The sequence below is a fragment of the Macaca nemestrina genome, chromosome 4, assembly GCF_043159975.1.
Source record: "Macaca nemestrina isolate mMacNem1 chromosome 4, mMacNem.hap1, whole genome shotgun sequence".
NCBI classification, from domain to species: Eukaryota; Metazoa; Chordata; class Mammalia; order Primates; family Cercopithecidae; genus Macaca; species Macaca nemestrina.
In genome coordinates, this window is record NC_092128.1 from 188020854 (window position 1) to 188044542 (window position 23689).

General features: G+C 44.7%; 1 protein-coding gene and 1 long non-coding RNA gene across 9 annotated transcripts in view; both read left to right on the forward strand.

Moving 5' to 3' along the window:
- Nucleotides 1-23689, forward strand: part of LOC105472500 (adenosine deaminase RNA specific B1) — a 135156-nt gene that overhangs the window by 23532 nt on the left and 87935 nt on the right. The gene's annotated exons all lie outside the window — the stretch shown is intronic.
- LOC139363024 (uncharacterized) lies at nucleotides 1881-5714 on the forward strand. Its single transcript, XR_011622881.1, has 2 exons — nucleotides 1881-3234; nucleotides 4649-5714. It is a non-coding gene; the product is annotated as an uncharacterized lncRNA (long non-coding RNA).

A 23689-nucleotide genomic window follows, 5' to 3' on the forward strand; every position in this document is an offset into this window, starting at 1 on the left:
AGTGGTTGGGTGCCTGGCCCCTGGAACCAAACTGTTGAGTCTGAATCATCCCCACCCTGCCTCTTCCTAGTTGCGTGATCTTGGCATGTGGTCTAACCTGTTGGGCCTCAGTTTCCCCATGTGCAAAATGGGGACACTCAAACCTGCCTCATTCTCATAAGGATTACATGATTAGGTAAAGTGTGGCAGCGTGGGGGATGGCGAGTGCTAGGTGGGAGCTGGAGGCTGTTCTCATTGGGCTGTTTGCACACATATGCTCTTAGCCTCCTTTCGAGCACTTACCTTGGCCTTCAATCTTGTGTATATTTGTTTGTGTTTCTCTTTTAGGGCAGAAACTTCTCTGGCATTTAGTGGACAACTGTCAGAGCTTATCTTTGACCTGAGCTCACTGCCTCTGCCTGGGAATTGGAGGTCAGGTTATTCTTAGTATTCTTGGTTTGTAAGGTCAGACAGAGTCCTTCCCTGCAGAGCAGAAGTGCCCCCTGACATAGGAGCCTATTGTTTTCCCTCAGCGGGACAGATGCGTCAGTGGTAGTGTTACCAGCAGATAGGTGGCACTTCAGAGGTGACATGTAGATGCTTGGGACTGAAATTTAGCCGTGATCATAGCCTGATGGGGATTTTCACACGTCTTCCCTCTCAGGATTTCTCTTAAGGGTTGTTGATTCCACTTTTGTCCTTGAGGAGGGGGTGGTAGGGCTGGTGACCAGGGAACTGTAATTTCCTGTGGGAGAGCAGCAATTTCATTATTCCTTTAATAAAGCTATAGTTGATCATCCTTCAGTGCCTAGTGTACAGCCTGTTAAATTAGGGTCTTCAGATAGCTATGCGAGCCTTTTTAAAAAAATAATTTACAGGCCGGGTGCGGTGGGTGGCTCACGCCTGTAATCCCAGCACTTTGGGAGGCCGAGGTGGGTGGATCACCTGAGGTCAGGAGTTTGAGACCAGCCTGGCCAACATGGTAAAACCCTATCTCTACTAAAAATACAAAAAAATTAGCTGAGTGTGGTGGCACAAACCTGTAATCCCAGCGAGCAGGAGGCTGAGACATGAGACTCACTTGAACCTTGCGGGGGGACCACTCCAGCCTGGGTGACAGAGCGAGACTCTGTCTCAAAAAAAAAAAAAAAATACCATTTATGTTACAATATGTCATTTTAAGCTATGTAAATCCAGGCATAATTACTGAACACAAGGCATAATCCAAAACATGCGCAGTAGGCCCGTGTGAAGTGTGAAGTGTTCACATGCTGTTCTGAGGCTGGCTGGATCTGGAGTTCCTGGGAATGCTCTCTCGGGCTGGCACGTCTCGGGCTGTGGAGGCCCTGAAGCCCTCCTAGATGCTGGACGTTGGTGTGTGTGCACCTTGATGGTGGTGGTATTGGGGTTATTTTCCAGAAGCTACTCAAGGCTTAGTCTTTAGGTTTTATCTAAAAATATTTATATAGGAAGTATTCCAAATGTGGATTTATAAAGATAACACATGTATAGAAATAGTGTAAAATTTGTGTGAACTGAAGCAGGCAAGCTTCTAGTCTTCCCTTTCCAAAAACTTTCCTTTTCCTTCCCCTCATGTTAAAGATTTAAAAATAGGCCGGGCGCGGTGGCTCAAGCCTGTAATCCCAGCACTTTGGGAGGCCGAGACGGGCGGATCACGAGGTCAGGAGATCGAGACCATCCTGGCTAGCACAGTGAAACCCCGTCTCTACTAAAAAATACAAAAATTAGCCGGGCGACGTGGCGGGCGCCTGTAGTCCCAGTGACTCAAGGGAGGCTGAGGCAGGAGAATGGCGGGAACCCGGGAGGCGGAGCTTGCAGTGAGCTGAGATCCGGCCACTGCACTCCAGCCCGGGCGACAGAGCAAGACTCTGTCTCAAAAAAAAAAAAAAAAAAAGATTTAAAAATATATGTTTAAAAAGGTCACTTTTAACTTGTAAAAATTATTCAACATATACAGAAATTTAAAAAGCAGCATTGCAGATTATATGAGATTATATATGTCTGCTCTTTGGAACTAGGTTGAAATGATAGCTACAAGGTTCTTTGGATGAATGGGGATGTGTGGGGGACAGTGGAGTAGACAGTCTGGGCTTACTAACTAGGTTTGCACTGGCACCCATCAGTCACTGTTCCCAAGTCAAATGCTGCGTTGCACTGAACACCAGAGCAACAGTGCATTTCCTAGAGAACTCTAAAAGGCTGCAGGTGGCAGATTTAGGGAGCGCTTGCCAGCCCTGCCTTTCCCAGCTCTACCCAGAACAAGGAGGCCTTGCACACTACCTGGTCGTATTTTGACTTTATACATTTAATGAACCAAACTAAAGATAAATATTTTCTTTTGATTCCCAAGGCAGAGTTGTGGGTACCCAAGTTCCTCAGCCCAACTTTAACTCAGTAGGATGTGTCATCTCCATTGAGGCTCTTCATGGAATCCCAGGAGGTGAAACCTTGGTCTCCAGATGCTCCAAACCAGTCCTGGTGGGATTCTGTTTTCTGGACCCATTTCTGAATGAAGTCAAGGAATGGAGGCGGGCAGCTCTCAGGCGTCTCTGTTGCTCGATGGGGCAGGCCTAGACGTGGCTGGCTGGGCGCCCCTATAGGAGGATGGGCCACAGGGCCAGCGGGGCCAGCAGGATGAGCAGGCCCGGCTTGGGGTACGGGCTGCAGGCTTGGAGCTCGATGCTGGGTAGGAACCTGCTCACTGACGAGTTGCCACCCAGGGTTGGGGCGGGGGTGGGCGCGGTGGCCTCGGGCTCTGAGCGGCTCTGCGCCGCCAGGAGCAAGACCGGCAGCAGCAGCAGCAGCAGCGCCAGCGCGGATCGGGCCGCCATGACCGAGCGCTGCGCTCGACTCGTCCCCTAGCTAGTGCCGCGGCCGCGGTCGCTGCGGAGAGTGTCTGTTCCGCGGGGTCCTCTCCGGTCCTGTCCAGTGAGATCCTGACAGCCGTAACCTGGCCTAACCCCTGCCCACAACTGTTAACGGTCAACCACGGGGAGCAGGTGTGCCGCCACGCGCGCCCTAGCGCTCAGGAGCTGGCTCTGAGCTCACCTGCTCGCTGTGCCCTGCTTGCAGGCGGCCGTATCTCCGCAGCCCCGCACCTGGCGCTGCCGAGCTGCCCAGCGGACTTTAGCAGGTGCGGAAACGCCCGCTGCCAGTCGCCGAGTGCTGGGTGCAGAGGATCTCTGCAGACACCCATGCTCCGTTCTTTCGCGGCACATGGGAAAAACTCCTGAAGTGCGTGCACAGAGTTTTTATTTTAGAGGCTTGGACGTTATGATTAAGTATACCTGTGATGTAACGAAAACCTTTTTTAATGCTTCTCAAAAGTTTTGCTAGTGTGTAACATTTACCTCCTGTACGAGAGTTTAAAGGAAGCATTACTTCCTAAGTAATCAGTGATCCTTTTGCTTTTGGAAATTGTAATGAACATCACCATCTGTAGAGCTTTGATATTTCTTTCCCCAAGCAGAAAGCACGTGAAATTTTCTGGATAGTGTGTACTTGCTGCTCAAGCTTTTGGAGTTTCTGAATGCTGGGTACGCTAGCACACCAGTCTTGCTGACTGTTACGTGAGAGATGAGTGCTGCTTAAAATTGTGTAAGGGACAATTACACAATTGTGTAAGGGACAATTACACAATTGTGTAAATTAAAATTGTGTAACAGTGGCGGACATACTTTTGCCAGACATGGTTTATTTTAAAGTGAACATATTTTGTGCTTATTTATTTATTTGGGACAGGGTCTCACTCTGTTACTCAGGCTGGAGTGCAGTGATAATCATGGCTCACTGCAGCCTCAACTTCCAGGCTCAAGTGATCCTCCCATCTCAGCCTCCTGAGTAGCTGGAACTATGGGGCTGTGCGCACACTACCGCACCCAACTAACTTTTTTTATTTTTTGTAGAGACAGAGTCTTGCTATGTTGCCCAGGCTAGTCTTGAACTCCTGGGGTCAAGCAATCCTCCCTCTTTGGCCTCCCAAGGTGCTGGGATTACAGGTGTGAGCCACCATGCCTGGCCAGTGTACTTATTTTAATTCTAAATCAGAATTTCTATAATTAACTTCCTTACCTTGGTGTCTGTCTGTTATCAGCACAAGGGTTTAAAATAATTTTTGATTTCTTGGAAGTAATTAGGCAGGCAGTTCAATGGGAGAAGACAGTTTCCTCAGCACATTTGGGTTGTTGTTATCAGAAAGAAGGGGATGGAATCAAGGCAGCAAAACCAGCTGGTACCAAAACTGTATTTTTTAAACATGTAGCTGCATGTTCCATAAAGGAGCATATAAAAAATAGAGTGAGGATTCTTTATTGGAGAAATAACTGATTCTAGGACTGTGCAGGAAATACACAAGTGCCAGACATTCTAAGGAAATGGCAAGGAAACGCTGAGAAACATGACCACACCCCATCAATGGATGGTGTCAAAGGGACCCAGGAGCCTACTGAAAGAGCTCCCAGTGGCCAAAGCTGGAACAGTTTCCACAACAAAACAAAGTAGTATTGGATTATAGCCCAGAGATAAATAAATATCCATGAGTCCAGACTGACATAAATAAATGACTGATAAATGGGGAGAAGAGACAAAGCTCCTTTCCAGCAGAATTCCAAATCATCTCTGTATCTGCTGTGTCTGCTGTGTCTTCCAGGAGGTGGAGCACAACCCTTACCCCAAGGCAAGGGCTGTGCAGAGCAACTTCCTTCCAGAGAGGACAGCATGGAGCAGGGGGCCTCAACCCAGCAGGGGTCAGCTCAGCCTCACAGTGGTCAGTCACGGTGACAGGGTGTGCCCGATACAGTGGAGTGACAGTGGGCCTCCACCTCTGAGGGCTTCGTCCCCACACTGAGTCCCTTCCTATACCATGAGAAAAACATCAGACAGATCCCAGCTGAGGGACAGCTTCCTCAGAACAGTCAAGGTCACCAAAACCAAGAGGAGTCTGAGAAACTCACAGCCAAGAGGGGCCTAGGAGCTGTGACGTCTGACTGTCACATGGGACGACTGAATCTGACGAAAGTGTGGATTTCAGTTAATAACAATGTGTTGATTAATACTGGTCCATTACACCAGCAGTCCCCAACCTTTTTGGCACCAGAGACTGGTGACAATTTTTCCATGGACTGAGGTGGGGGCTGGGAGAATGGTTTGGGGATGATTCAAGCACATTACATTTATTGTGCACTTTGCTTCCATTATTACATTGTAATATATAATGAAATAATTATACAACTCACCATCATGTCGAATCAGTGGGAGCCTGAGCTTGTTTTCCTGCAATTAGATGGTCCCATCAGGGGGTGAGGGGAGACAGTGGCAGATTATCAGACATTAGATTCTCATAAGGAATGTGCAACCTAGACCCCTCACATGCACAGTTCACAGTTGGGTTCCAGTCCTGTGAGAATCTAATGCTGCCGCTGATCTGACAGAATCAGTGCAGGAGCTGATTCTGTGCAACCCAATTCCTAACAGGTCACGGACTGTTACTTGTCCGTGGCCCCAAATTTGGGGACTCCTGTATTAAACCGTACTAATGTAAGAGGTTAATGATAGAAAATGGGTGTGGGGTTTGTGGGAACTTTCTGTCGCATCTACTCAATTTTTCTTCAAATCTAAAATTGTTCTAAAAATAACGTTTACTTTAAAAATGAGTGTTTTTTAAAAAACACTTTTTTGTGTCCTTACCTTCTGCTCCAAATAAATAATTATCCTGACTTTTGTGTAAGTGTTTCCACTAGTTTTCTTTGATTTCTTAACTCTGTCTGTTACCCTTAAACAGTATATCCTTGGTTTTGAAAACTGAGTAGTCAGGGCACACTTGTTGAACCAGGACCCACGGGTCAGTAATGGTTGATCTCCAAGGGGTTCACTTGTCAGTGGTGGGGGGTCCCTCCTGGAGCAGTGCATGTTCAGCTCTCTCGTGTACTTTTTCACAAATGCGTTCTGTTCCCTTCAGCGAGGTACACCTGCCGCCCTCTCCTTCTACTGGGGCTTCTCCTTTCTTGTCTGTCTTCTAGTGCTTGACAGCCTTGGGTATCTGTGAAATGGCTGTGGTTAGTTTTGGTGCAGTGGGATATATTTATGTGCTACAGTCACTTCTGTGAAGAGTTAGATGCTGTCTGGGTGCTGTCAGCTTGGAGTCTGGAGTTGTCCTGTGCAGTGGAGCCTGTAAAGGAGCATTGTCAGGGGAGAGAGGCTGTTGCTACTGTACCCATTTGACTGGGGACTCCTGGGATAGAGTGAGTTCCAAGAAAGCAGGGAAGAATTGGGTCAGTGGAGACACAGTGGGAGTCAGGGCAGGGACAGGCCTTCCTGCAGCTTGGAGATACAAGGAATGAGACATGGACCCAGAACTGGAGGTGTTTCTCAAGAAGAGAATCTTCAAAGGTTGAGACGAAACTCCCATCATACTTACTAGCAATAACCTCTAGCAAAGTTGAGGTGGTCTGTTTTGGCTAAAATAAAACGGACATGGCATTGCAGGGCCCCCTGTGAAGAGCTGGAAGCAGGGAAATGTCAGCAGTGGCAAGCATGTGCTCTGGGGAGTAGGGACTTTGTCTGGCACTGGTAGGCCGCCCATGCTGCCGTAGGTGCCTCCTACTGTCCTGGGTGGCCTCACACAGAGCAGCTCCACACCTGCTCTTTGAAGTTTTTTTGGGGTGCCAGCTGGCTACAAGGGTCTAGGTGTTTATGACATTGATATAAAGTCTCTATGTTTCCCTTGGGGAAGTGCTCCCAAATACGAAGCACCCAGGTTCTGATAATACAGTTGGATAATAAGGTTGAGTTGGAGAAACTTACCTAATAGGATTGAAGTGGAGACAAGGATGGCATGTGAAGCTTTGACTTTACTTCCCAGGCGATTTTTTTTTTGTTATGCTGTAGATGGATCATTGCTTCATTTTTGTTTTGTTTTGTTTTGTTTTGTTTTGTTTTTGAGATGGAGTCTGGCACTGTCACCCAAGCTAGAGAGCAGTGGCACGATCTTGGCTCACCACAACCTCCACCTTCTGGGGTCAAGCAATTCTCCTGCCTCAGCCTCCCAAGTAGCTAGGATTACAGGTGCCTGCCACCACACCTGGCTTATTTTTGTATTTTCAGTAGAGATGCGGTTTCGCCTTGTTGGCTAGGCTGGTCTCAAACTCCTGACCCTCAAGTGGTCTGTCTGCCTTGGCCTCCCGAAGTGCTGGGATTATAGGCATGAGCCACTGCACCCAGCCTGCTTCTTTGTATTTTAATATTTGTGTAATTTATGATTTTCTAGAGGAGCTTTGGTTTCATTTTGGCCTAAGTATGATACAAGAGGTGGAAGGCCTGGTTTCTCTGTTTCCTTCAGCTGTTCCTGACTGGTCCTCATCTGTTCCTTCTCAGATCACAATTAATTGAATATATTTTAAAAGAGAAAACTCATAAGAGCCCTAAGGAAATAAGAAATGATTTTGAACACTAAAGCTAAAAGCATTCTAACATTTTGTTACTTTTATGTTCCTTACTAAATTTGCTTCATGCACACACACACACACGAGTGTATTTCTCAGTATGCAGATGATTTCAAGGACTGGCTTCCTTCGTGAAAACGTATTGTTGGTTGCAAGAAGATAGGGGACTGGAAACATGATTCATCTGTCTGTGGAGGTGAAGTTTCAAGAAACTCACCACCGTCCAGTCTTTATGATTATGAACTTGTTGAGCGAGTTCTCTTTTTATAGTATACCTTGTCTAGGAATTTTGGTGGAAATCAGCTTCTTTGCTTTTTTAGACTTTTGGCTAGTGATAGTTGTCTTTGTTCTGTAAAAGGAATCCCGACGATCTAGTGGAGACATTCTTTTGTAAGAACAAGCTGCCCTGATGTCATGTCTTGTTTTTGGATTATTTGCTCCTCAACCTGATGAAGTTGTTCTTAGCTGTTTGCTTTCTTTTCTCATCTACAGCGGTATTCCTTTCTTTGCCTTTATTGCAATTGTGTCTTGTAGCAGGCTTGTTAAATCCTGTGGGAGGCGTTTTTTTGTTTGTTTTTTTGTTGTTGTTTTTTGTTTTAATAGGTCCTTTCTCTATTTGGCTCTGTTGCCTGCTGAGTTTAAAGCCTTTTTATGATATTTAACAAAGCCCTCTGTGTTCAGCGTGGTCGTGGTTGTGTTTAATGCTGCAATCTAGACTCGTGTATTAAGTACAGCTGTCATCTGTCACTTAACTTAGCCTTGCTCTCAGTGTGTTTATCATCATGTCTCTAAGGCCATCCTAAGGACGTGACCTGGAGACAGAGGGGGTGCCGAGGCAAAGTACTGGGATGCCTGCACTCCGTTTCTCAGCTGTGAGTGTGCACTTGGAAACCCACGAGAACTCTGGGGAGCCACAGGCCTTGGGGTTTTTGCTGTCCCCTTTTCCCTTATTCTCTGGATAATGAGTGACTTGGGAACTTACGAGCAACTTAAAATATTTAGCTCACTTTACTTTTACAAACCATTTTTAATGCTATCGATGATAGGGTCCTTCCAGTGGGAGGTACACAAATTTAATTAATTTTAGTTAAACAAGAGCCAAGAAAGGTAAAGAAGGTATTGTTGAGAATAAATACGGACGGATACGCTTTTGGGATGCAAATTTGTCTCTTCTCTGTGTCAGTTGTATCTCCCCAAAGCAAGGAATAGGTGCTGGAGTTGAGTGCGTTGGGGCAGGGCTTGTGGCAAGGCCAGGAAGAGGCTGCACAAAGCACAGATGCGCAGTTTCATTTAGTCAGCATGAAGGAATGCTAATGTACTCACTGGCTAGGTTGAGTAAAGGAAAGAAAAAACAGGCATAAAATGTGGAAAAGAAGAAATAAAACTACCTCTTTTGGGAGTACCTGGAAAACCCTAGAGCAGTCCTGTCCAGTAGAAATACACAATTAATATGCAAACATCAATGTTATTCATATATACAAAAATAATCAGAAGATATTACGGAAAACACAAGCCCATTAACAATAGCAACAACAGGCCAGGCGCGGTGGCTCACGCCTGGAATCCCAGCACTTTGGGAGGCTGAGGCGGGCAGATCACGAGGTCAGGAGATCGAGACCACTGTGAAACCCCGTCTCTACTAAAAATACAAAAAATTAGCGGGGCGTGGTGGCGGGCACCTGTAGTCCCAGCTACTCAGGAAGCTGAAATAGGAGAATGGCGTGAACCCGGGAGGCAGAGCTTGCAGTGAGCCGAGATCGCGCACTGCCCTCCGGCCTGGGCGACAAAGCGAGACTCCGTCTTAAAAAAAATAAAAACAAACAAAAAAAAATAGCAACAATAATGAGAAAGTACTTAGGAATAAATGTAATGAGAACTGTTCAAAAGCTAAGTGAAGAAAACGGTAAGTTGAGAAAGACAAAGAAGTCGCCTTGAGCAGGTGAAAAGACACCTTGTTCTCGGTTACGATGGCTCGGCTCGTTAAGATGTCAGTTGTAAGTTAATTTACAAATTTAATGTGATGCTAATAAATACATGAAAACAAAAAGACTCAGTTTTTTTTTTTTTTTTTCCTTGGACTGGACATGTCGATTCTAAAATTGAAAAAGCATTAATACCTAGAAAACTTAGAAAAGAAAGAGCCAAGAAAAGGAGAATAGCTCTACTAGATATTAAAACATACTACAAAGACTCTATATGGAAAATAGTGTGGCAAGGTTGCATGAAGAGCCAGACAGACCAATGGAGGAAATAAGCCCATATGTAGATGGAAATCTAGTATATGATAATGGTAGTATCTCAGATTGTTGGGTCAAAGATAGATTGTTAGAGTAAATGTTCTTGGGACAATTGGACTCCATTTTGTAAAATACATCATTAGGATTTATACCTTACACCACATACAAAAATAGGCTGCAAGTGGGTCAGAGAACTCAGTGTGAAAAAGGCAGCTGTTCCAGTGTTAGACACAAACATGGGTGAATATTACCTATGTGTTGGGAAACGCTTTTTTAAAGGTGTACCTCAAAATTCATCTTCAACAAAAGAAAAGATGGATGAATTTGACTACATTCCAAAATACTGCGACCAGCCTGGGCAACATGGCAAAAACTATTTCTAGAAAAAATACAAAAATTGTTTGGGCATGGTAGCATGCACCTGTAGTCCCAGCTACTTGGGAGGCTGAGGTGGGAGGATCACTTGAAACCAGGAGGTTGAGGCTGCAGTGAGCCATGATGGTGCCACTGCAGCCTCGGTGACAGAGTGAGACCCTGTCTCAAAAAGAAAAGTAACAACTTTGCCGGGCGCGGTGGCTCACGCCTGTAATCCCAGCACTTTGGGAGTCCAAGGCGGGCAGATCACAAGGTCAGGAGATCAAGACCATCCTGGCTAACATGATGAAACCCCATCTGTACTAAAAATAAAAAAAAAAATTAGCCGGGCGCGGTGGCGGGCAGCTGTAGTCCCAGCTACTCGGGAGGCTGAGGCAGGAGAATGGTGTGAACCCGGGAGATGGAGCTTGCAGTGAGCCGAGATAGCGCCACTGCAGTCCTGCCTGGGCGACAAAGCGAGACTCTGTCTCAAAAAAAAAAAAAAAAAAAAAAAAAGTAACAACTTTTGCCTGACCAAAAACAAAACAGAAAAATACAGTAAGGTCGAAAGACAAAAATACCAATTGTGAGAAAGCCTTCGTAGCATATCATAAATATTTTAAAAGTTGAGGGGGAAGAAACCCGAAATCCTAGGAAAATGGGAAAAAGTATGAACAGACACATATGCACATATACACGTGCATAAAATGGTCCGCAAACTTTACTAAGATACCATTTCTTACAGATTTGCAAATAATCAAAAGTCTCACTTGATAGCTATTTGTAATCATGGTGCAATGTCTCATGTACATGCTTAATTGGAAATGATGTATTAAATAAAGGTGAAGAGCCAGTTGTCTTTTCAGCTTAAAAGAGCATTAAAGTTCATGATTGTTCACTTCTAAATTTATTCTCAGTGTGCTCTGAAATAGACTTTGTAACAAAAGCAGCAGTAATCTCCCTAGATTTCCTAGGAAGCAGGTATTGAATTCTTATGCACCTGCATGCACAGGCTGCCAGGATGCCCCCGTTCTGCTGTGGATTACTCTGGGCTGTTTCTCCTTCCCTCCAACCACCACACCCACGTCCCCAAACCTAGGGGTTGTTAAATTTAGGTAGTTTCCACACTTCTACCTTTTTTCTTAGGATGGCTCTGCTTTCATTATGGATTTCATAAGACACATGGCTGGAAGGTACCTGATACAGATTAAACACAGAATTGAGTTAGAAGGATAGTATTCTGTCTTTGAAGGTTGTGTGATTGCAGCCCAGGCCAAACCAGCCAGAAGTTGGGTCACTTGAGCAGGGCCCTGCAAACACACCTGAAGGAGGTGGCTTTGCTAGGACTCTACTTTTGAGGCTGAATCAACAGAGGCAAAAGGACCTGGAGTAAGTCCTTGCGAGGATGGCACAGCTCTCAGCTGCAGAGCTAGGACCAGACCAGGCTCTGGGGTTCATGCGGGAATCACCAATCTGCGCTGCTGCCTCCTCCTGTACGGGTGTGTGTGCACGCGTGTGTGCGTGTGTGCACGTGTGTGCGCGCACGTGTGTGCCCACGAGTCCTGTGGCACCACCGCATTGTCATGAATGCTTTCATTTCACGAGTCAGGAGCAGTTTCCCATTTTGGAGGCTGTTTCTCTGTGACCTGGATTTTAATGGCTTGGTCAAAAGCTGGAAAAGTATCCACCTTTCCTTCTCAGCTTGGAGGCTGGTTTGTTTTTCTGCGCCGCGTGCGTCACCACCTCCTGATGCTGCAGGGTCAGCTCGTGCACTCTGCGCCCCTCAGGACTGGAGGCTCCGTGTAGATGGAGACTTTTGTTTTTCTCCCATCCTCCTGGCCTGTAGAAGGCACTCAAATACTTGTTGAAGATTAAATGGATGGGCTATGGTATTTTTAACCTAGCAATGCACCCACCTTTTGGTTGTTTCCGGGTTTACTATTAAACAAACGTCTTGGTGCCCCTCTTTTTGGATGCTTTTGGTGATAGAGAAGCCAAAGCATGCTGGTTTTAAGCAAAAATCATTTATTTGCTCCTGAAATTTTCCTTTGAAAACTTTCTGTATGAGGTTATACGTCAGTATGTAGTTTTCAGCCATGTTGTGAGGAGTTTTCTCTCTTTTTGTCGTTATAGACGTTAGTGGAAAGCCACAAGTAGCGTGGGGGCTACCTCTAGTCACGCTTCAGCTGGAAGTGCGGTGTGAGCATCTATTTTTACCTCACAGTCCTCGCTCTGAAAAATTCGGACCACTTTTATTTTTAATGTTCTGCTCTATTAGCTGAGTGCAGGGAGGAAAGAAGCTCAAATTAGTCAGTTTGCTTTGTATTTATTTTTACTTGACCTTTTCACTTCCACATTTTGAGAAGAAAATGTGAGAGTCTTTCCTCTGCATAATTTTCTTCCTTGATGAGAAGCTATTTTCAGTCATATACTCGGAAATTGGTGGAATTAACCTCAGGGTAGCATGTTTAACGTTTTCCATTCTTGAAACAAACCTTAAAACGTTCATCTGTTTATTCTATGAAATAATTATTTTCTTATTTCCAGCTAATTTGAAAACCAGTACATTTCTGTGCCAGGTAATAGCTGTGTTTTCTGGACCCTCCGGCAAGTCTCTGCATGGCTGTGGTGCCGTGGGGACCGAGTCCTTGAAGAGCCAGTGGGGCAGGGTGTGGAGAATTTGTTCACCCTTTGTTTTTCACTTCCTTTTTCTTCAGGAATTGAACTAAACAATTGTTACTGACAATAATGTATTTTAATTCCTAGGAGATTAAACTCCTCACCTATAACAGTTTGATTAATAAACCTAATATATTTAAGCATGTATTAATCCTTTTGGAAATTGTAATATTCAAGGAGTTGTTAGCATTTGTGGCTTTTTAAATATTTCTAGTTATAGTTGCTGTCAGGATTCATTCATTTCGATTAGGTAATTTACCATTATTTTAAAAAGTAATAAACATTTACATCTCATGGACAGAAAGCCCAGATTCTTGTGCTGCTTCCTAAATGCAGTGGGTACATCTCTGTCAGTTTTTACCTTCTGGAAGGTACTCCTGAGTGCTGTGCTGAGCTCTGCCCATCTGTCCATCCTCTTTGGACACTCATCCCTTTCCCCTGCTCTGCTCTGTGAGGGGATGGTGCTAGTGAGAGCTCAGGTCGAGAGGGCTAGGGCACTCCTGCGTCTCTCAGCTCGTCAGCAGTTACTTGTAAGACAATCAGAGTTTACTTGTGTTGTTGAGAAGCATTACGCAGGCAAGAAAGCACACAAGAGGAAGGCGCGGCTGAGTGAAGCATCACAGAGCCCGCTGGGCTGTGCCTTCCACCCAGGCCAGCACACAGAGTGCTGCAGTCCCTGAAGACTTCCTCAGGCTCCTCCTGTTAGTATGGGCGCCTGCCACTGACCTCTGTGGGTGACAGGTTTGTCACTTGAGCTTGTATCCTGCAACCTGTTTGTTTAGGTGTGCCTGTTTGTTTTTAACTTTTTAATAGACTTTATTTTTTAGAGCAGTTTTATATTTACAGCAAAATTGAGGGACAGGTACAAAGATTTCCCATATGCCCCCTGCCCCCACACAGGCACAGCCTCCCCCATTATCAACATCCATATCCAGAGCCGTGTATTTGTTGCAGTTGATGACGCCACATTGACACCTCATTACCCAGAGTTCATAGTTTCACGAAGGTGCACTCTTGGTGTTGGACGTTCTGTGGGTTTGTACACATTTATGACGATATGGATCCATCCTTCCAGTATGCAGAATTATTTCATTGCCCTAAAAGTCCTATGCTTCGCCTATTTATTAACTACATAGATGCAATCAAAGGATGTGTTTTTGTGTGTTTTCTTTTGTTCAGTATTACATCTGTGAGACTTGCCTGTGTTGTTGCTTGTTCATTTTTATTGCTGTACATAGTAGTCTGCTGTTTGACCATATCATATATTCATTCTGCTGATGATGGATAGTTAGACGGTTTCCAGTTTGGGGCAATTATAAGCATAACTGCTCTGACCATACTGATACATGTGTTTTGGTAAAGAAACACAGGTGTTGCTGGGGTGGATGGGCTGGCTGTGAGCACACACACTTCAGCGTGAGCGGGTGATGCTGGCATGGTGCCTGGTTGGGCACTCAACTGCCTCTTCTCACCACACTCCTCATGCGGCATCAACTGCTTTGGAAGTTTCTGTCTTCTTAATTTTTACCATTCTGGCCGGTGTGTGTGGTACTTTTTTGTAGTTTCGATTCTCATGGACCTGCATGCTAGTGAGATTGAGCTTTTGTTAAATTTCATGGTCATCTGGACTCTTTGAGGTGCCTCCCAAAGTGCCCAGCTACAGCTTCTGTCATCAGGGAAGGAGTAGGTATGGGAATGGTGTCTCTGCACACCTCATGTCATGCCTACATCCCTTCTTCAAGAAAATACTGGTGTTCCCTCTCAAAATGATAGCAATTGGCTCATCATTTTTGAGTCTAGCTCAGGTGTCTTTTCTAGAATTGCCTTTTTAATTCAGTGTAAAGAGGCACAGGGACTTCATATCTGCCGAGATGAGTGCAAGTTGCCTAGACGTGCACACAAGGCCCTTAGTGGCCTTCCCCCATCCCTGGGGCTCCCCATAACCCTTCACTCTTCTATTCGCTGGCCTTTCTGGGCCGGGGCCAGGGCTTGGGCTTGGGGGCGAACCTTCCTCTCGGCGTGTATCTCTGTATGGGGTTGTGGTGAGATCCGGATTCTGTTCTAAATGCAGTTGGGTGGGAATAAAGGGGGATAGTCCTGAGTCACCCACATTCCTTTGGTCAGTCCGCCCTGGTGTGAGGAGCTGGCAACCTCTGCGGACCTTCCTCTCGGTGTGTATCTCTGTATGGGGTTGTGGGGAGATCCGGATTCTGTTCTAAATGCAGTTGGGTGGGAATAAAGGGGGATAGTCCTGAGTCACCCACATTCCTGTGGTCAGTCCGCCCTGGTGTGAGGAGCTGGCAACCTCTGCGGACCTTTGGTCCCACCTCCAGTTTGGGGGATGCGGGCTTGTGTTGTAAATAGGTGACCGTGTGATTTACTGCTTGAACAGGGACACTTCGAGAGTGAAAGGGCCTGTGATTGTTAATGACCCCAAGATGACATGTGAGAACCAGGAAGTCCTGGAGAGATCAGGTCATGATCCCCACAGTTATTATCTCAAAGATGGAGAGCGTCACAGGGAGGATGCCCCTCTGCGAGTTGTGAGGGGCCACGTGTGTCCTTTGTACACAGGCCCTAAGGGGTGCTGGGGCCATGTGAGTAGCTATAGGAAGATGGCTGGAGTTGGAGGCAGAATGTATAAGTATTTCACTCATTGACTAAACTCAGTTGAGTTTTATTTGTCTGTGGAAAGGGAAATCTACTTGCCTTGCTTGCATGCCTTTCCTAGGGATATTTTGGGGACTGAAATGTGATAGTGAATTTTAAAATATTGGTTGAAATGGCGGGGCGTGGTGGCTCACACCTGTAATCCCAGCACTTTGGGAAGTTGAGGCGGGGGGATTACGAGGTCAGGAGTTTGAGACCAGTCTGGCCAACATGGTGAAACCCCATCTCTACTAATAATACAAAAGTTAGCCGGGCGTGGTGGTGCATGCCTGTAGTCCCAGCTACTCGGGAGACTGATGCGGGAGAATCGCTTGAATCCGGGAGGTGGAGGTAGCAGTGAGCTGAGATTGGGCCACTGCACTCCAGCCTGGGTGACAGAGCAAGACTCTGTCTCAAAAAAAAAAAAAAAATTGTTGAGGTTGTCATCGTCACCTTAGCATTGTCATCATCACCTCCAGTAATAGCTAACATTTATTGAATTCTTCCTCCATGCAGGAACTGTGCTGAGTTCTTTGCCTGCATTATTTTATTCAGCCTTTGCTGCGGCCATCTGCACCTGCTCCTGCCAGAGGGAATGCTTGAGACACTGCAGGGTGACAGTAGCCTCAGAGTCGGGGGCTGCATTGCTGGATCTTCAAGCAGGCAAACTTCCAACTCTGTGTTCATAATCCTGGTCGTGGGGTTGCACTGACCTGTGGAGAGCTGGACATGGGGAATGGATTGGAGAGCTTTTATTTGAAACAATAGCAAAGTGGCGTGATCTTTTGGGAAGTACACTTCTTCAAGTCATGTATCCACTGACAGACAGGCTTTGTGAGCCTCTTGCTTTGTAAGGGCCCAGGGAAGGTTTAAGGCGACCAAACTTCCAGTGACAAACAATATTTGAAAGTCATCTATTCCTTTACCCAGAAATGCAGAAGTACATGGTTTGGGATATTTGACTTCCTTGACTGGAGGCACGAGGAGGTGGTCTGCTGTGGTGCCAGTGACTGTCTGTGAGTCTCAGAGTGAGTGAATGCTGGGCCTGCTGTGATAGAAGAGCTCTCTGCTGAATTGGGTCAGAAGTGCACCAACTTCCTCACGGGGCACTAGCCAGTCAGGGTGATGTCTCTGGATCACTCAGCTTGTCCCTGACAGAGCAAGGAATAAGAAACCCAGTTAGAACGTCTGTATCATCAGATGCCATTTACATCCCAGTCAAATTAGCAATCAAATCACTGACTTCTTATAGGTGTACATCTTCTGACTTCAGCATAATCTCTTCCCCTTCTTCTGCATCCTTGGGTTTTGAAGGATGTTTACTATGTAAATGTTTAACATGTTTACATGTTTACTATTTAAACTTAATAGATGAGATAGCTTTTAAAATTTGTGTCCATTAAACCCAAGGACTCTTGCAGAAGTCATATGCTTTTTCTTCTTTCATCTATAATGCATGTAAGGAATTATTCACTTGCTCTAAAGTTCAAATATGTGAGTTTCTGGTGCTGTTACATAAGATGTGGTCTTGTGGGTCAAGGGGATTTAGTGTCTCACCTAAAATCTGGGGCCAGGATGTCACCACTTTAAGTAGTAGGGAAGCTTGCTTGTCTTTTTTTTCCCCCTGCAAAGCAAAATGCTGAAGAGATACATATTTGTTAATTAACTGATTTCACCCTTGTCATCCATCCTCTTTCCATAAGGAACTGTGTGTTGCATTCTTGCTGAGTGGAGACTAAGTCCTTTGTGCAAGGTTGGGGCATCCTGGGGTGAGTGCTTTCCGGGTGCTGATTAAGATGGTATCTGCTATGATCTCTCAGTGTTCCTAGGGCGAAATTCCTCAGGTTACAGTGGCAGGAGCAGCTGCTTGAGCTCATTTTGTCTTCTGAACAGGATCAGTCTTGGAACTGGCCTTTTCTCCATCTTCAGCCCCAGGGTGGGCTGACCTGGGCAGGGCCTGTGCTTGCTGCACAGCACCCTTTCCTGCCTTCCCTTGCCTCGGCTGCTAAGTCTTTGGAGAAAACTCTGCATTTCTGAGCTTCTTCTGAAAGATTTAATTGTTTATTTAGAAACGAAATATGCTTATTACGGACTGTGCATACTTTGCAGAAATGCAAAACTAGGAAGAGACGTGATTAGTCCCATTGCATAGAAGCAACTTTTGTTATCATTTTGTATATTTCCTTTGTGTCTGTATTAGTCTGTTCTCATGCTGCTAATAAAGACATACCAAAGACTGGGTAATTTATAAAGGAAAAAGGTTGAATGGACTCACAGTTCAGCATGAGTGAGAAGGCCTCAGGAAACTTACAATCATGACAGAAGGGGAAGCAAACGTATCATTCTTCACGTGGCAGCAGCAAGGAGAAGTGCCCAGCAAAATGGGGGAAAGCCCCTTACAGATCCTGTGAGAACTCACTCACTATCACGAGAACAGCATGAGGGTAACTGCCGCCATGGTACAATTACCTCCCACCGGGTCCCTGCCACAACACGTGGGGATTATGGGAACTACAATTGAAGATGAGATTTGGGTGGGGACACAGCCAAACAATATCTGTGTCTTTTTATGTGTATGTATTTTTTTTCCTTTTCTAAGCACAGTTGATAGACTGTGGTTACTCTACCTATTTGTGTAGGCCTCTCAGATCATCGAAACAAGATGTTGTGCAAATTAGCAGATGACACTGGCACGTGGAGTAATGGTTTGTATTTTAATTTTCACTGTATAACATTTTAGTAAAGCTTTTACTGGAAATGTTTTCTACCCATATTCTCAGGAAACCACGCGAAGTAGACAGCCTTGCATTTCGTGGCTTACTCCCTTGAAGGATGAAGGGAGCAGTGCTGTCGGATGCTCTTCCCAGCCTCCTTCTCCAGGGAGACTTAGCCACTGCCGTTTTGAGTTTCCTGGGAGGACATCCCCCAAGGACTCTCTGGCTTGTCCTTGTGAAGTTGGTTTGATTTTGTGCCAGTTTTTTAGGCTTACAAAATGTTGTGTGTGTGTATGTAGGGAAATTATGGAAGGGTACATACCCACTAGTTTGTGTCAGCACTGGATTCTGGTATATATGATAAATGAGGAGTTTCTGTTACGTATATGGGATTGCTGAGATACACAGCGGTTTTCTGCGCACATCACTCTGTAACACAGCTATCGCGTCACATCCTGCATGTCAGTACAGGTAGTGCCGTTCTCTTCATAGGACTATGACACTATCTTTTTTCTTTCACAGTTAAAAAAAAAGGGTTTTTTAAAATTCTAACTTTATGTAACTAATGCAATGCTCATGCTACTTCACTTGTTAGAAGGACATATTATTCTGTCCTATAGATGCACTGCAGTTATTTAATGGATCGGCTATTGATAAGGGGCCCTGTTAATGTGACTTTAAAAAATGGAAGTAATACCAGCACATGGTAAAAAACACATTGTAACTCATGAATGGGTATAAATTAAGTTAGAGATTTCCTTTTTCCTCTTTCTCCCTCCCCGCCCCCCGCCCTGTTTCCAGAGGTAAACAAAGTACAGTTTATGTTTTCTTCTTTTGTTTTAAGTTCTTCTTGTAGTCACCATTATAACTTTAACTTTTCTGTTTGTAAGTTCATGTGGGAATCAACAGACAGTGCCTTCACACCCTGAATTTTGATGAGATTTGTATTGACAAGGCTTAAAACATTTGTAGTGTTTCCCATCTATCATTAGGCTCCCTGTGGTTTTCCTGCAAGTGTAGTCTAAACATTTTAATATAAGAAAAGCAACATTTATAGTATTATGATAGTGTATTTTGCCATAGAACCAAGTGGTGTGAAATGTAATTCTGCCTCACCAAACCTTTGCCAATAAAAGGAGAATATTCAGATGGAACTCCCAGTTTCTCTTTGGATGTCTGCTGTTTCTAGCTGCCTCAGTTGCCATAATTTCTCCTATCCCATAGTGTTCATTTCTTGTATTCTATTTTTGTTTTGCTAGAGCACTTCCTTAATCCATTTCCTTACAGAATGGATGGCTGACAGACTTCTTGGGTTTTTGCATGTAAAGTTCAAACATGCAATTACTTTGTTCTCATACTTATTGATAATTTGGTGGTGTCTAGAATTCTAGGATCGTATAATTTTCCTTTTGAAATCAGAAAATATTCTCTATTACTTTCCAGAGTCTAGTATTGTTAATGAGGAGTTGGATATCCGTTTGATCCTTGTTCTATTGCAGGTAAACGTCTTCTACTCTCTCCTCCTCTCCCTCCCTGGGCCTCATGTCCTGACGGTTTGATTTTTCGTTACACTAAACCCTGATCTGATTCTCTTCCAGTCTGCGTGCCCATATTGGGATCACCCCTTAGAAAACCTCAGGCTTTCTTCGGAGAGCGATTCTCAGGTTTTAGCCCAGGAATAAAAGCATTCTCTGTGGCTCCTCCTTCTTGGGAAGACCCCTCACCTCTGTTGTCTTGCTGTGCAGTTTCCTCTGCTCTTTCGCATCAACCTGCTTTTGTCTGCCTTATGCCCTAAAAGCCCTGGCAGGCTTTCTTGTATTCGGCTAAATCCCTCTGTAAATTTTTAGCACCATGCACTACTATTCACCGTATTATTTTGGTGGTTCATTCACCACCAAAAAGTAATTTTTCTGACATTTTAACGGAGTTCTGGGAAGAATGGAGAGAAGGTACGGTGTACTTTATCACCGTTTTTAATTAAAAATCCTTTTAATTAATTAATCTGGAGGCAGGGTCTTGCTCTGTTGCCCAGGATGGAGTGCAGTAGTGTGATCATGGCTCACTGCAGCCTCCACCTTCTGGGCTCAAGCCATACTCCTGTATCAGCTTCCTGAGTAGCTTGGACCACAGTCACGTACCACATTGACTGACTAATTTTTAAATTTTTTGTAGAGATGGGGTCTTGCCGTGTTGCCCGGACTGGTCTCGAACTCCTAGGCTCAAGCCATCCTCCCACCTTGGCCTCCCAAAGTGCTGAGCACACCATTGTGCCTAGCCTAAAAGCCTTTTTAGATCACTCTCAGTGCCAAAATTAGTGCCTTGGTCACCTTTACCAGTAGCTGTTCTTGCTCTCCAGTGGAAATATCACTCAACATTATCAAAGAATTGGGATGAAATTAAATGAATCAGTTTAGGTACTTTTGATACATCAGTTCTTATGAGACATGTTGTTCCTTATTTTGTAAGAGTGTGGCCATAGACTTAAAAATAGCTGGGTAACTTTGTTACACTTGCCTTGATGGTGTGTTGCAAGTTAGTTAAATTTCATATACTCTTAATCAGCACATCACCGATTAATAAAATGTTACTACTGCCTCAAAATTTAGGGGAGGTTCTATACATCTGTTTTGAAATAAAGATGGAGATGACTTAGGATACTTATAAGTTGTAGAAAAATTATGGCTCCTAAAACTATGAATTTTCATCATTGTATACCCAAACAACCCACATTAAACTGGTGTGAAAATGAGAAAAAACTGACATTGAAATTATAAAAGCAGGAATATTGGCAATTGAAATCCATTATAAATAAAACTGTCATTGATGATGAACGAAATGCTGTTTCTGAGGATGAGGACTTTGTGGCCCCTACACGGGCACATTACTGAGCTTTGCAGCTTTGCACCGGAGCCCCATTTCTTCGTACTGAATTAGACCTCTATACAGTCTAGTAACACCCCAGGTGTAGGTTATAAATTATAAGTCTTAGTGCCCCGTAGTAATTCACTTCGTAGGTTACCACGGACTAGCCCTTAGTTGTACTGAGAAAAGAAAGGCTATGAAATTTTGTTGGTTAAGTGCCAAAGAAAGGATTGGGTTTTGGGTCATCTCATAGCCATGGTGAGGACCGTCTTTGGCCTCTGCCATACAGATAAGTTTGCGTGTCAGATGTTGGCACTCTTGTGGGGTATTGGGTTCTTTTGAGTATCTGATTAAATCCATTTACGTTTTTGCTGGAGAAATGCATCTGTGCATGTGAACGTACCATTTCATATATGATTTCACACTTCTCATGGGCTTCCTGAAGCTCATTCCTGAACCCTTGATTAAGAATGCCTGCTCTAGAGAGGAGCATGAAGCTGCACTTCTTCTGTCTCCTCCTGGCATTCACTCGGGATCCTCACAGGTCTGGAAAACACACTAAGGAGGCCTGCGAAGGCCAGATGTCTCCCTTTTGCCTTCTTTGGTTCTGTCCATGATGGCCTTATCATGGACACACCAGGACCCTCTGAGGACACCACCCCTACAACCACATTGCTCTGGGGCAACTCCCAAGCTTATTGTCCTCCCCCAGCAAGGGCAGGAACGTGGAGAAGCTGTGTGCTGGGCCTTTACTTTCATTATTGGCGACAATGTTTTCATTTTATTAGCTTTATCCTCCAATTTTTTATCTTCCACAGGTCATGTATGTTTTGAGAACAGTGTGAGGTTTATTCTGCTGATGGAAATTTACAGAAATACCAGTTTGAATGATTGAGAAATCTAAGTTAAAGAACCCTTGAATAGAAATGTCGCTGTTCAGTGCATTGATCGATTCTCACATCTGAAGCCAGCTGTGTATTCTTGGTGTGTGTGTATTCAACTCAGGTGTGACCTACTGTCTTTTATATGTCCCTGGATTTAAATGTGCTAATTTTGTTATGATTTTTGTGTCTACGTTTATAAAAGCCACTAATAGTTCATTTCTGGCACATCCTTGACAGATCTTACTACCAAGATTATACTGGTCTCATAAAACGAGTTGGGAATGTTCCCTGTTTTTTGTTCGCTGGAACGCTGTGTGTAAGATTTGTGCTTTTCCTTTATTCAACCAGTGCTTTCACATGCTGCTTCCTTTTATAGCCACTCTTTTTTGCTACATATTCTTTCTCTACAAGAGCATAGCTCCTCTGGAATGTGTCCTTTGGGATTAACTGTCTCAGGTATGATTTGTGTGAAAACGTCTTTATTCTTATTGTGGAAAGACTGTTGTTAGGTGGGGAGTTTGTTTTCCTGTCTGCACGCTGAAGATCTCGTCCTACTCCACTACCTGGTTTCTTCCCTGGACCCTGAGCATCTGCTCTCAGCCTGACTTTCCCCCTGTGCTCCCACGTCATTTCTCTGTGCTGTGTCTGGGTTCATGCTTATTTGTATTTAGTCTGCTGCAGGTTAGTTGGCCGAATCTGTTTCTGTGAGAGCTCCCATGCTTCTGGTATTTTCTGTCTCTTGTGTATCTCTGCACTGCTTTCTGGGTTATTGCTTCAGTTCTGCTGCCCAGTTTGGTCATTTTCTCTGTAGCTGTGTCTAATATGCTGCTAAAACCTGTCCACTGAGCTTTTAACGTTAGTCATTATAGCTATTATTTCTGGAGGGTCTCTCTGCTTCCCTGCCCCGCCAAGTCCAGTTGGTCATTCTTAGTTTACCTGTTTCCCAACTGTCTGTATCTCCTTAAGCAGTTGTTTGCTGTTTGTATATGGTGTGTTTGACTTTTCCAGCATGCTCGAGGGTGTTTTCCGAGCTGTATCCCCTCCTCTCAGGCCATCGGCTTTCATCCCCCATTGTTGCTACTAATTCTTAGGACTAATAAAGCACTTCAAATGGCAGCTCCTGGCAAAAATTAGGAAGAAGGTGTCTTTGCTGTAGCACCCTCCGGTTGATTACTTTCTCCTGACCTGTACTTTACTTGCTGTGAGCATATCATGCCTCTGTACTTCCTGAAATAATTACTGTCTCGAAACAGTGAAATCTCATCAGTTGACCATAGTTGTAACTGCACACCCGTGTAATAGTATTGGCTTTATGCTCCTGCAAGGTAGAAAAGGAGAGTACTTAGTTTTTGGCAGAGCAGAGCCCCAATTTCCACGGTCTAATTAAATTATAATGATAAATATCACTTTAAAAGGAAACACAATTGCTTCATTTAATCAATATGATTATTACTGGCAAAGCAAATCCATCAAGTACTGTGAATGATAAATGTGTTTTAATACAACTTGCAGTGTACTTGCTGTTGGTATAAGGCATGTTAAATCCTCAGTGGTCCCTCTTCATAGCATTGCTGTGGCACTGGAATTTCCCTTTGTTAGGAGATAGTGAGATATAAACCCATTGTGGAAACCCCTTCAGCTTGACGAATTTGGAGTCATGCTATTTTCAGAAGAGGATTTCCTGCAACTAGGAGCAGTCACCCAGAGAAAGCTCTGGAAAGGTGGTGGTGCTGGGGTTGAAGCTGAGCTGCCAGCCCCTGGCTTGTCAGTGGGCGGAGGTGGGAGACGTGCAGAGCTGCCTATCCCACAGTACTTCCCTTTCCCCATCCACCCTTTCGGGTGGCTCACTCCTGACCAGTTTCACAGGATGG